The following is a 12,107-nucleotide window of genomic DNA, read 5'->3' as shown; positions in this document are numbered from 1 at the left end:
AAGAATTTGCAAAGTATATATTTATTATTAGCATGGGTGCTTCATCTTGCAAGATGGAAATTATACATTGTCCTTTTTTCCAAGCAAGACCGGACACATTGCACTCATTTGTAGCTTATATCATTCTTGTGGAGCCTTCCGCTGGATGTGTACCTCCAATGAAATGATGCAAAGCATTTGCAAATTGTTTCATGTGATCTATAGGTGCTTAGCGACAGTGCATCCAACAATGATTTTGACAAATAAAGGTGGCATCAATATGATATGAATTTGATTCAGACCAATCGATTGCGAGTTAAAGTAGAAATAAAAAATTTCATTCAAGCATAATTCCCTCATTGCCCTCTTAGAAGTGTTGAAAAGTACTAACATGCAAGCTATAGAACTTAGTTACGAATAAGGGAAATCATAAGTGCTAAAATGTAAAATAACCAAAGGGATAAGGTTATCCCGACATGCTCTCTCTGCTCCTGTGCCGCACACCATTTAGATAGCATTGGCTCGCCGCAGAGACGTCGCCAGCTCGCCACCATGAGCTACAGAGGTGGGGGGAGCAGCGAAGGGGCCGAGCGCTGTCGTATGTCATGCGGCGGCCACACCGCAGGTAGCCACTCACGGAAACTACGCGCACGCACGCACCGGCCGCCGTCGTGCCGCGAGCTTCGCCTGGCTGTGCACTGCCGCAACCACACGTGAGTTCTTCCGAAACGCACCGCCCACAGTCGACCTGCGAGCCACACATGCACCGCCGCGAAGCGCTGCTTGATCCCCTCCATGGACTCGTGCTCGCCATCGCAGTCCGTCGCCCTGGCCACGAAGAGGGCCAAGATCCATGGAGCTGCTCGTGGGGTGAGCATATCGTCCTCGTGCTCCTCAATTCTGCTGGGGTATCGTTTGGGCTGGGTGGCAGAGATGGCGAATTCCTCCTCGGGTGTCTCAGGTTCGGTTCCTTTGCTTCACTCACTGTTTCTGGTTGTCGTGTGCTTCCTTGGCTTGTTTTGCCTGAATTGAGCTTCTCTGGATAGTAATGAGATTGATGCTAACATGTACTACTTCAGTACTTTACTTGTTTCTTAGTAAGAATAGTGATCAAATTCTTGTAATTCGAGGCAGCCTGGCTACTTGAAAAATGTAACTTTTATTAGTATTGCTGTCTAGGTTGATGGGTTCGTGCATTTGTTGTACATGACAGAGAATTTCTAATTTTGGTAGTTTGGTCGATACATTATCTTTCCCTTTTGGATGTTTGTGAATTCTGACATGTCCAATGGGGAAACAAATGCTCAATTTAGTTAGCTTACCTTAAATTCGGTTTTACCTGTTGAATTATCACATTGTGTTTTATCATCAATTTCTCACAGTTATGCAACCCTGGCTCCTGGACACTTGTAAAACTCTTGTTTCCTTTGTGCAGGGTGGTACACCTCCTATATTTTGAGAAATAAAACTTATGGTTATATGATATCATCTAAGGTGAAACGTTGAAAGGGCTCTTGGATTGTATGCCTCGCTCAGGTAATGAATCCTTTGTGCAGAGAGCTCTTCTTGATGCCCGCATAAGTTAAAATTCTTGTAATTCGAGGCAGCCCGAGATTGTTCGCTAGAAAAATATAACCTTTTATTAATATTGTTGTCTAGGTTCATGGATTGGTGCATTTGTTTGTGCCTGACAGAGATTTTCTAATTTTGATAGTTTGGCTGATGCATTATCTTCTCCTTTTGGATGTTTTTGAATTCCAACATGTCCGATGGGGAAACAAATGCTCAATTTAGTGACTTCACCTCAAATTCAGTTTTACCTGTTGAATGACCACGTTGTGTTTTATCTTCAATTTTTCACAGTGGCCACTTACCTGCTGTAAAACTCGTGTTTCCTTTCTGCAGGTTGGTGCGGTCTTATATTTCAAGAAATAAAATCTTGTGGTTATATGCTATCAGTTAATGTGAACCCGTGAAAGGCCGCTTGAATTGTATGCCTCGCTCAGGTAATGAATCCTTTGTGCAGAGAGCTCTTCTTGATGCCCCCATAAGTAATGAATTTGCTACACAGCAAAAAAAAAGTAGCTATTTGTTTTATGGGACCCTGCTTGCTTATTGTATTAAAATGACGATATGGCTTTGTTTATGTGGAATATCATCCAAGTATTTAAAGGTCGTCCAAGTACACATTTAGAATCTGTTAGGGGGGGGTGTGCGCACTTCTCTAGTATGGCCAGGTATTAGTCGACAAATGAATATACATCAAAAGGCACCACTTTACTTACAGTTCTTCGAGCTTTGTAGGCCTCAACAGAAGTCCCTTGGCCAAGCTTCATTGTAATGCCTAACTAACTACTCCCTCCGTCCAAAAATACTTGTCATCAAAATGGATAAAAAGAGATGTATCTAGAACTAAAATACATCTAGATACATCCCCTTTTCTCCATTTTGATGACAAGTATTTCCGGACGGAGGGAGTATTTAACAAACAACTTTGTCAACTAATAAAAGCAACATTGCAGGTAAATAAATTCATTTTCACATGTTATGGTAAGCTGGCTTCTTCCAGCTCCCCAAAAAACTGAGTACTAATATACAGAGAAGGTTTATAATTATTAAGGCTACTTCACAAATTATTTTGGGAACGGACTAAACATATCAGGATATACACCATCATCTACTAATACTCTACTAAATGAACTATCAATTCACTTCTCTAGTATTTAAATTATACATGTCATGGAATGACTAACAGTACTTGTTCTTCTCTCAAAGCTGTCAACAAAATACAGCCAGTAGAGAAGTTAGAAGGATTTTGAGCTCTAAAGTCCAGGTATCAATCCACTTGACTGCACCGATCTCTGGCCATTTAATTCATGAATCAACGGATTTATCTATAAGAGAGTAATTGTCTATAAGATAGAACTTGCTTGCATGCATTTCATAGATAATAAATCTGTAAAGAGAAGTTAGGAGGTAACATACATATCTGAATATTTACACTTCATATACAGACCCAATACATCTTCAATTCAGAGGTAGGATAGAGGACTGTTTGGTCAGATCTCCATAGCTGCAAAAATCTTCAATAATCTGTGAACTCCGTCAGACAGTAATATTAAAAATTCCTTGTTTTATTGATATATTCACATCTAGATAAAGGAGGTACATGTCCATAGGGGAGGAAAAGCAGCCATTAATTGTGCTAAAGTGGCCTCAGTCCAAAGACACTCCCTAAAGTAAAATTTAGAGCACAAACTGATGAAGTCTCTCTGAAGTAAATTCTAAAATACATAAAATGGCACGGGAAGTGTGGAGCCCTTCCATCTTATTTAGATGATCTCCAGAAGAGTAGTGTTTTTGTCCTCTTGTGGGTATTTAAATTACAATTACCCTAAAAAGTGAAGTTAACTCGTGAATATGTGCTTTAAGCAGATCCAACTTCATTAGTTTTGAAAATAAAACAATTCTCTTCAATGATATAACTTTATACTTCATATTTGTTCAGACATTGTCAATTCAATTTTTTGGTACGCGATACAGCTAAAAAAAGTGGTAGTTGACAAATGAATGCCCATCGGATGGTACCACTTTGATACAGTGCATCCAGCGTTGTAGGCCTAAAAAAATGCCCCTTCGCCAAGCTTCACTGTGATGCCTAACTAACTACTCCCTCCGTTTCATATTTGTTAATTGATAAACTGATTTCTTCCAGCTGCCCAAAAAACAGAGTACCAATACACATGAAGGTTGTTTAGTTGTTAAGGCAACTTTACAAATCATTTGGGAATGGACTAAACACATATACACCAGTTGAATGCAAAGAAAAGAAATCATTTATCTACTAATACTCCACTAAATGAACTCCAGCAATTCACATCTCTAGTATTGTATTATACATGTCAAAGAATGACAAACAGTACTTATTCCTCCCTCGAAGTTGTCAAGGAAATACAACCAGTAGAGAACCTGGAAGGATAGTGAGCTCTAAACTCCAGATATCTAAGGGGGTAATTGTAGATAAGATAGGACTTGCTTGGATGCATTTCATAGATAATAAATCTGTAAAGAGTGGTTAGGAGGTAATCCCTTTGTAAACTAATATAAGACCGTTTAGATCACAACTTTAGTGATCTAAAGTAGTAGTCTAAACGGTCCTATATTAGTTTACAAAAGGGGTAACATACATATCTGAACATTTACACTTCTTATCTTCAATTCAGAGATAAGACCGAATAGTCTCTGGTCAGATTTCCATAGCCGCAAAAAGCTTCAATAATCTGTGAACTATGTAAGACAGTAATATTAGAAACCCCTTATTCTATTGATGTATTCACATCAAAAGAAAGGAGATACATGTCAACAGGGGGAAAAACCAACCATCAGTTGTGCTAATGTTACCACTCCAGAGTGGCCTTAGTCCAAAGACACCACCTGGATTAAATTTTAGAACACAATAAGTTTCGGTTAACTGGTGAACGCTCTCTGAAGTGCAATTTAAAACATATAAAATGGCACGGGAAGTGTGGAGCCCATCCAGCTGACTGAGATCATCTTGAGAAGAGTGGTGTTTTTGCCCTCTTATGGAGATTTGAAAGAGCAATTACCCCAAAAAAGTGTAGTTAACTGATGAATACGTGTTGTAAGCAGGCCCAAGTTCATTAGTTTTGGAAATCAAAAAATTCCTTTCATAATATAATTTTATACTTCATATTTGTTCAGACATTGCAAATTTATTTTTTGGTATGAAGTAGAACTAAAAAGAACTGTTGATACATCATACATGTATGCATGATATTATAAAGCATCGATAGATTTTTTTTTATTTATTTAAATGCTCACTCTTGTGAATTTAGTAGCAGTTTAGTACGAAGTCCTGGATCGCTAGCTGATGGTGATGAAACACAGCTATTACTATTGAGCTGCCCAGACAGAAGCAGTCCCGCTTCAGATATAGTCACACTATGTATGGGACACTTCATAGAGAGAGAGAGAGAGAGAGAGAGAGAGAGAGAGACCCACCAGGTCACCACCATGCAGCAGCACTGAACTACTCCTGTGAAAGTAGGTGATGCAGCAGCATGCAGGCCGGGAAACGGAAGACAGCATGGAGGAAGCACACGAAGAAGACGACCCACACGCACGACGGACAGACCAACAAGACGGACGACGATGAGCAAACGCAGCACTATCCGGCGAATCAGTAGAACCAGCACCATGCCCTGAGCCACCGCGACGACCAACCGAAAGAGCACGGGAGCCACGAGGACGCCCAGGACGGCGCAAACCATCACGACTGCATGAAGGAGCAACCATCGAGCAATAGGAGAGAAATGAGAGCACACGCACGACCAGAAGAGAAAAGCCAGCCCATATATAGCACCTCACCATGCTAGACAACTCTAGAACCCACGAGTACATCAACACCGACGGAAAGCGACGCACACGATGTAGAAATACCAGACAAAGCGGCAGGGATACGTCAGTTTGTACGGTGAAAACGACGGAACGAACGCCGCATGAAATATCCGGACGGCGCAACCGCACCGCCTCGACCGATTAGCTTTGCCTGTCACGTCACCGCCATCGCTGCATGGATCAGCGCACAAATCTTGTCGCTTTACTCCTGGAAGCAAACGCAACTCTCGCAGGCAGTTCCGATTGGTGGACTGCGTCGTTCGACCGATCCCGATGCATGGCACCGCCCGACATGCATCTGGAACCAAGTGCCAGTCAACTGTGCAGCCCAGATTCATCACATAACTACGGCCGACACCTTTTGTCGCCTGACAGCTGCAATCAAGTGCAATCAAATGGCCAATTCCAATTGGTCCGCTTGCTACCACGCGGCCTCACCCAATTAGTCTGTATGCATGCAACAACTCGATTAATCAGCTAATCCATCTCTTCTTTTTGCCTTGAATTTTCTACAGTTTATATTCATGAGTATTTTATAGTCGTTTGATTGATCTAGTGTCACGCGTCCCATTAACAGCTCTCTCTTGTTATTACCTGTGACCACTCTGATATTAACTAATAACTTGACCATTATGGACAAACCTAACAGTGGTTATGCTTTGCAAACGTGATGAACTATCTGTTTCAAACATATGCTAGAATGGACAGTGACACACGCTAAAAAAACAACCACGTCGGCAGAACCGAAAGCGATAGCACATGAGAAAGAAACCACATTCAAACAGCCGAAAGGGACAGCACATACGCACACACAAACACACACGAACAGATTGAGCCAAACACAACCAAAAAACGCTAAATCAACCAAACCAAATGCCACACCCGTTCAAAAAATTTCAATGAAATAAATGGATCCACGAGGCGTTTGTACACCACCACATCCCAAATTAATACCACGTGCTATGTATAGGTTTACTGTAAGGTCTTTTTTAGCCAAGTGGGTGAATCTTGAGGCAAAAACCTTCTCTGGAATAGATGCTTGGGTATACTACAAATATTGGTACAATCTACTGATACGAGCATTCACACTAGTAGTGTGCGTGTCACTTGGTTGAATACAGAAGGACAATATTTGCACTTATACATCTGCTACAACCTACAGTTTTCTCTAGACGAGAGGCTTTTTGTTAAAAAAAAATGGAGGAGGACCCCTGGCCTTGCATCTGGACGATACATGTAGCTATTTTATTAATTATTCACACAAAACCTTATAAAATCATACAAGAGTAAGACTAAAGCCACCATCTAAGCAACATTTGTCGCTACTCCTATCCAGTTGATATAGGGATGTTGATAGTCTGGGCCTAATACCAAACAGACCTTGCAGCTAAACCTAACATCTAAGACCTAAGATCCCAACCAAGACGCCTGTCAGGTATGGGGCACCCATTAGTCCGGCGCACTCCTCAACCAGGACGCCTGTCGGGTATGAGGCCTCCGCAGCCACCTGCCACCAATCCATCTTCAGTGATGTACTGCTGCATGTACCTTGCCCGGTCTAGCTGCCGCCGACGCCACCACGACGCCAGACAACGCCACCATCCTGCGCTCATCCATCATCACACGCCCACCGGCGAGACCCCGCTGCTCCATGCCGCAGAGACCCGCCGTCGTCGACGCGAGAGAAGGCACGCCACACCACCTCACGCCTCTTCCATCCGGCGCCGCTCCACAAACGATGCCCCCAATAGAGAACACGACACCGCAGCGCCGCCATCATCCGATCCGGAGATCTTAGGATTTCTCCCGGAGCGGCACAAGCAGGTTGACGATAATTGCTTGACGATGCCTTCATCAAGGTAACGACGTCGACGCCGCCATCGCCCGCCATGACCGGAGTCCGCTCGATTTTCACCGACGACTATTGTAACGCCCGGGTAATCAAGCTACAGTGATCCAACGATAATCGTGCCACGTCACCCCGGTTACTAATGATAATCTACCGTTAGGCCAGAACCGAGTCAAATTCAAACATTAAAATAAAGTTAAATTATAAAAGTTTCAAAATGTTAAACTAAAATATTCGGAGTGTGCAGTTAAATGCCAGGGTAATTATAATGAAGCAAACACATTTTTATAAAATGCCTAAATAATTTAAAATGATTTAAAACAGAAGAGGAAATAAAGAAAAGGAAAACAGGAAACAAAACCAAAAAAATAAAAGGACCCCCCCCACTGGGCCAGACGGCCCAGCCGGCCAGGCCACCAACCGGCCCAACTGGGCAAAGGCCCAGCCGCCCCCCACGCCTCCCTTATTCCCCCCCCCCCACGACCGAACCCTAGCACGATCCCCATTCCCCCCTCGCACTCCTCTCTCTCCCTCCTCTGCTCGATCTAGATCGGGGCGAACCCCCCCGATCCCATCGGCCCGACGCCGCCGTCGATCCCCGTTGCCCCGCCGCCGTTCACCATCGCCACCGCCGCCCACTCCCTCTTCCCCTCCCGATCCAGAACCGCACTCCCCTCGCTCCTTCCCCCCTGGATCTGGATCGGGAACTCCCGATCCCCTCGCCCCCGCACGACGACCGCGGCGCCCGGCGCCCTGCTACCTACCCCGCCGCCCCGACAACGCCAGGCACTCGCTGGACCTCGTCGACGCCGTCCCATCGTCTCTTCCGCGCCGGACCCCCTCGAGCTACGACGCCGCCATCACGACGCCGCCTTGCCGGAACACGCCCTCGCCGGACCGCTCCGCCGTCGTCCACGACCTCCTCCTCGTCCCCCGTTGCCACTGGCCCTACGACCTCGCCGTGAGCACCGCTCCTTCTCCTCTTCCCCGCTTCGCCACACACGCATCGGCCGGCCGCGCCGCTGGCCTCCCACCGCCACTGCCGCTCGCCCGCTGGTGCCTCACTGCGCGCGCGTCGCGCCATCCGTGCCTCGCGCGTGGCCGCCTTTGCTCCCCGTCGACGCGCCGCCGCCCGTGCCGTTCGCTGCTTCAGCCCTGCCGCAGCCTGCGCCCGCGCCATCGCCCCGCCGTGCCTGGCCGTCCGCCGCTGCTTCCGGCGGCTCCGGCGAGCCACCCCCGCGCGCATCGCCGCCTCTGGCCGGGCCTCTAGCGCCCTGCGTGCATGCCACCGCGCCTCCCTTCGCTCCGCCGGCCTCGCGGTACCGCCCCGCTCCGGCCACGGTCGCCGGCGATGGGTCACGCGCCGGCCCCCTTCCCCGCTGGCCACATCGCCCTGTTGGGTGGGCTGGCGCCCGCCTCCGCGCTGCGCTGAGAACCACTACCCATATGCCCGTTAAGGGCCTTGGCCCTATGACAAGTGGGGCACACCCCCAGAACGTTTTATAAAAAAAAGGGAATTAAAAAAAATAAAAATAAAATAAATATAATTAATAGAAATAAAAATGATTTAATAAAATTAATTATTAATTAATTAATTAATTAAGAAATTAATTAAGTTAATTAATCCGGTTTAATTAATTTAATTAACTAGTTAAGTTTAATTAAACTGTGATTAGATTAGTTAGATCCTAATTAAGAGTAAACAGTGTATGACATGCGGGACCCACACGTCAGATTGACCCAGTCAACTCCCTGTTGACTGCTGACGTCATGCTGACGTCATGATGACGTCAGCAGACACTATTCTGGATAATGTTGATTAAATTAAATAAATAAATCCTAAAAATGATTTAAATCTTTTAAAATTAATATAAAATAAACCGTAGTTCGGATGGAAAAACTTTGTACATGAAAGTTGCTCAGAACGACGAGGCGAATTCGGATACGCAGCCCGTTCGTCCGCCACGCATCCCTAACCTATCAAACTCGCAACTTTCCCCCTCCGGTTCACCGGTCCGAAAACACGAAACACCGGGGATACTTTCCCGGATGTTATCCCCCTTCACCGGTATCACCTACTACCGCGTTAGGGCACCTCTAACGCCGTAACTTGTCATGTCATGCATCACTATGCATATGCTTGCATTGTATTTATTGTTTCTTCCCCCTCTTCTCTCTCTAGACACCGAGACCGACGCCGCTGCTACCCCGTACGACTACGGTGTTGACGACCCCTCTCTCTTGCCAGAGCAACCAGGCAAGCCCCCCCTTTGATCACCAGATATCGCCTACTCTTCTCTATACTGCTTGCATTAGAGTAGTGTAGCATGTTACTGCTTCCCGTTAATCCTATACTGATGCATAGCATGTCCTTGCTACTACTGTTGTTACCTTTACCTGCAATCCTAATGCTTAGTATAGGATGCTAGTATTTCCATCTGTGGCCCTACATTCTTGTCCGTCTGCCTTGCTATACTATCGGGCCGTGATCACTCGGGAGTTGATCACGGGTATATACTATATACTTTATACATGATACATGTGGTGACTAAAGACGGGTCGGCTTGAGGAGCACCCGCGAGTGGAGTTTTGAGGCGGAGCGGCAGGGCAGGTTCCGACCACCTAGGAGAGAGGTGGGCCTGGCCCTGGTCGGCGTTCGCGGATACTTAACACGCTTAACGAGATCTAGGTATTTGATCTAAGTCTGGCCATTTGGTCTATACGCACTAACCATCTACGCGGGAGTAGTTATGGGTATCCCGGCGTCGTGGTATCAGCCGAAGCCTTCGTGACGTCAGCGACCGAGTGGCGCGCGCCGGATTGGACTGGAAGGCCACTAGGCTAGGTCTGCTTTCGGCCGCGTTCGCAACGTGCAGGTGTGCTAAGGGCGATGGGCCCAGACCCCTGGGCGCTTAGGTTTAGACCGGCGTGCTGACCTCTCTGTTGGTAGAGGTGGGGCTGCGACGTGTTGATCTTCCGAGGCCGGGCATGACCCAGGAAAGTGTGTCCGGCCAAATGGGATCGAGCGTGTTGGGGTATGTGGTGCACCCCTGCAGGGAAGTTAATCTATTCGAATAGCCGTGATCTTCGGTAACAGGACGACTTGGAGTTGTACCTTGACCTTATGACAACTAGAACCGGATACTTAATAAAACACACCCTTCCAAGTGCCAGATACAACCGGTGGTCGCTCTCTCACAGGGCGACGAGGGGAGGATCATCGGTTAGGGTTATGCTATGCGATGTTACTTGGAGGTCTTCAGTCTACTCTCTTCTACATGCTGCAAGACGGAGGCTGCCAGAAGCGTAGTCTTCGATAGGACTAGCTATCCCCCTCTTATTCCGGCACTCTGCAGTTCAGTCCACATATGATACCCTTACTCCATTTGATACCCATGCATATGTAGTGTAGCTCCTTGCTTGCGAGTACTTTGGATGAGTACTCACGGTTGCTTTCTCCTCCTTTTCCCCCTTTCCTTTCATTCTGGTTGTCGCAACCAGATGCTGGAGTCCAGGAGCCAGACGCCACCGTCGACGACGACCCCTACTGCACCGGAGGTGCCTACTACTACGTGATGCCCGCTGACGACGACCAGGAGTAGTTAGGAGGATCCCAGGCAGGAGGCCTGCGCCTCTTTCGATCTGTATCCCAGTTTGTGCTAGCCTTCTTAAGGCAAACTTGTTTAACTTATGTCTGTACTCAGATATTGTTGCTTCCGCTGACTCGTCTATGATCGAGCTCTTGTATTCGAGCCTTCGAGGCCCCTGGCTTGTAATATGATGCTTGTATGACTTATTTTATTTGTAGAGTTGTGTGGTGATATCTTCCCGTGGGTCCCTGATCTTGATCGTACACGTTTGCGTGTATGATTAGTGTACGATTAAATCGGGGGCGTCACAACTATGTCTCCCCAACTCGCCGCCGCTGTTAATAGTGGGATCCAAGATTCGTTACTACCAGTCTGGCCAACCGCCTTCGGTGGAGAAGGCAGCCACCACCACCATGCCTGGGCCAAGAGACCCGGACGTTCTCGTGCTGCGAAGATTACCCAGGGGATCTCCTCTTGCCGTTGTCGAGACGAGGCGCAGCCGCAGTGGATCTCGACCTAAACCCCTCGGGCCCAGATCAGATCTCATCCCAGCCAAAATCTCATCCGCCAAACGGTCGCCGGAGATCTCTTGGCCACCGCCAACCCGATGTGCACCGCCGTTGGAGGAGGAGGGAGATGGAACGCCGCTGCCCCCACGCGTTACCACCGGCCGAGGATTGCGCCGCCGTCGCCGCCTCACCACAAGGGCTTCGCCCCGTGCTGTCATCAGCGACAGCGGCGGCGGTGGGAGGCGACGGAGGGGGAGGGCTGAGGGCGGTGTGGACGGGGACTCCCCGGGGGCGGCGCAGCGCCGCCACCTCGGGGGAGAGAGGTTGGGGGTCGGGGGAGAGCGGTCCCTAAGAATGCAGAATGGATGGAACGCCGGACAAGAGGCTACAGGTGAATCATCGCGGCTGGGGAAGGCCATCCAGGGGAGATGGCGCCTCATCTGAGACGCTTCGTCACTGCCGCGGAACGTCGTCAGTTCGTAATGGCTTTGTGGTGGCCTTCAGGGGCTTAGTCGCCGTCTATGGTGGCCGTTGTCACCGCTACTTGTAGGACTTCCTGGGAATCATCCGGGTCATGGTTGGCATGTAGGAGTCCTCCGGTTGGGATTTGATTCGGGAGCCGATGCAAGGGATTTGGCAAGGACGGTTTGGGGAAGGACGCACGACTCGAGGTCTTGGGTTGGGGATCTTGGATCAAGGTCAGGCGTGAGACCAGAGTCTTTAAGAGAGGGGGGGGGGGGTGCAAACGAATAATGCATATTA

At 47.7% G+C, this 12,107-nt stretch overlaps 1 long non-coding RNA gene across 3 annotated transcripts; it reads left to right on the top strand.

The window, feature by feature from the left end:
* Positions 1–444: 444 nt before the first annotated feature.
* LOC125517390 (uncharacterized) lies at positions 445–11,053 on the top strand. Of its 3 annotated transcripts, XR_007287582.2 has the most exons (6): positions 445–940; positions 1,415–1,515; positions 1,885–1,985; positions 2,755–2,812; positions 9,429–9,503; positions 10,748–11,053. It is a non-coding gene; the product is annotated as an uncharacterized LOC125517390 (long non-coding RNA). The 3 variants fall into 3 exon arrangements; XR_015603610.1 differs by lacking the exon at positions 2,755–2,812 and having other exon boundaries at positions 446–940; XR_007287580.2 differs by lacking the exons at positions 2,755–2,812; positions 9,429–9,503 and having other exon boundaries at positions 448–940.
* Positions 11,054–12,107: the final 1,054 nt, after the last annotated feature.

Source organism: Triticum urartu, chromosome 1A (genome assembly GCF_056163025.1).
Source record: "Triticum urartu cultivar PI428250 chromosome 1A, HENAU_Tu73, whole genome shotgun sequence".
Taxonomy (NCBI): Eukaryota; Viridiplantae; Streptophyta; class Magnoliopsida; order Poales; family Poaceae; genus Triticum; species Triticum urartu.
Note: the sequence above shows the minus strand (reverse complement) of the source record. Positions and strands in the feature narration are given on the sequence as shown.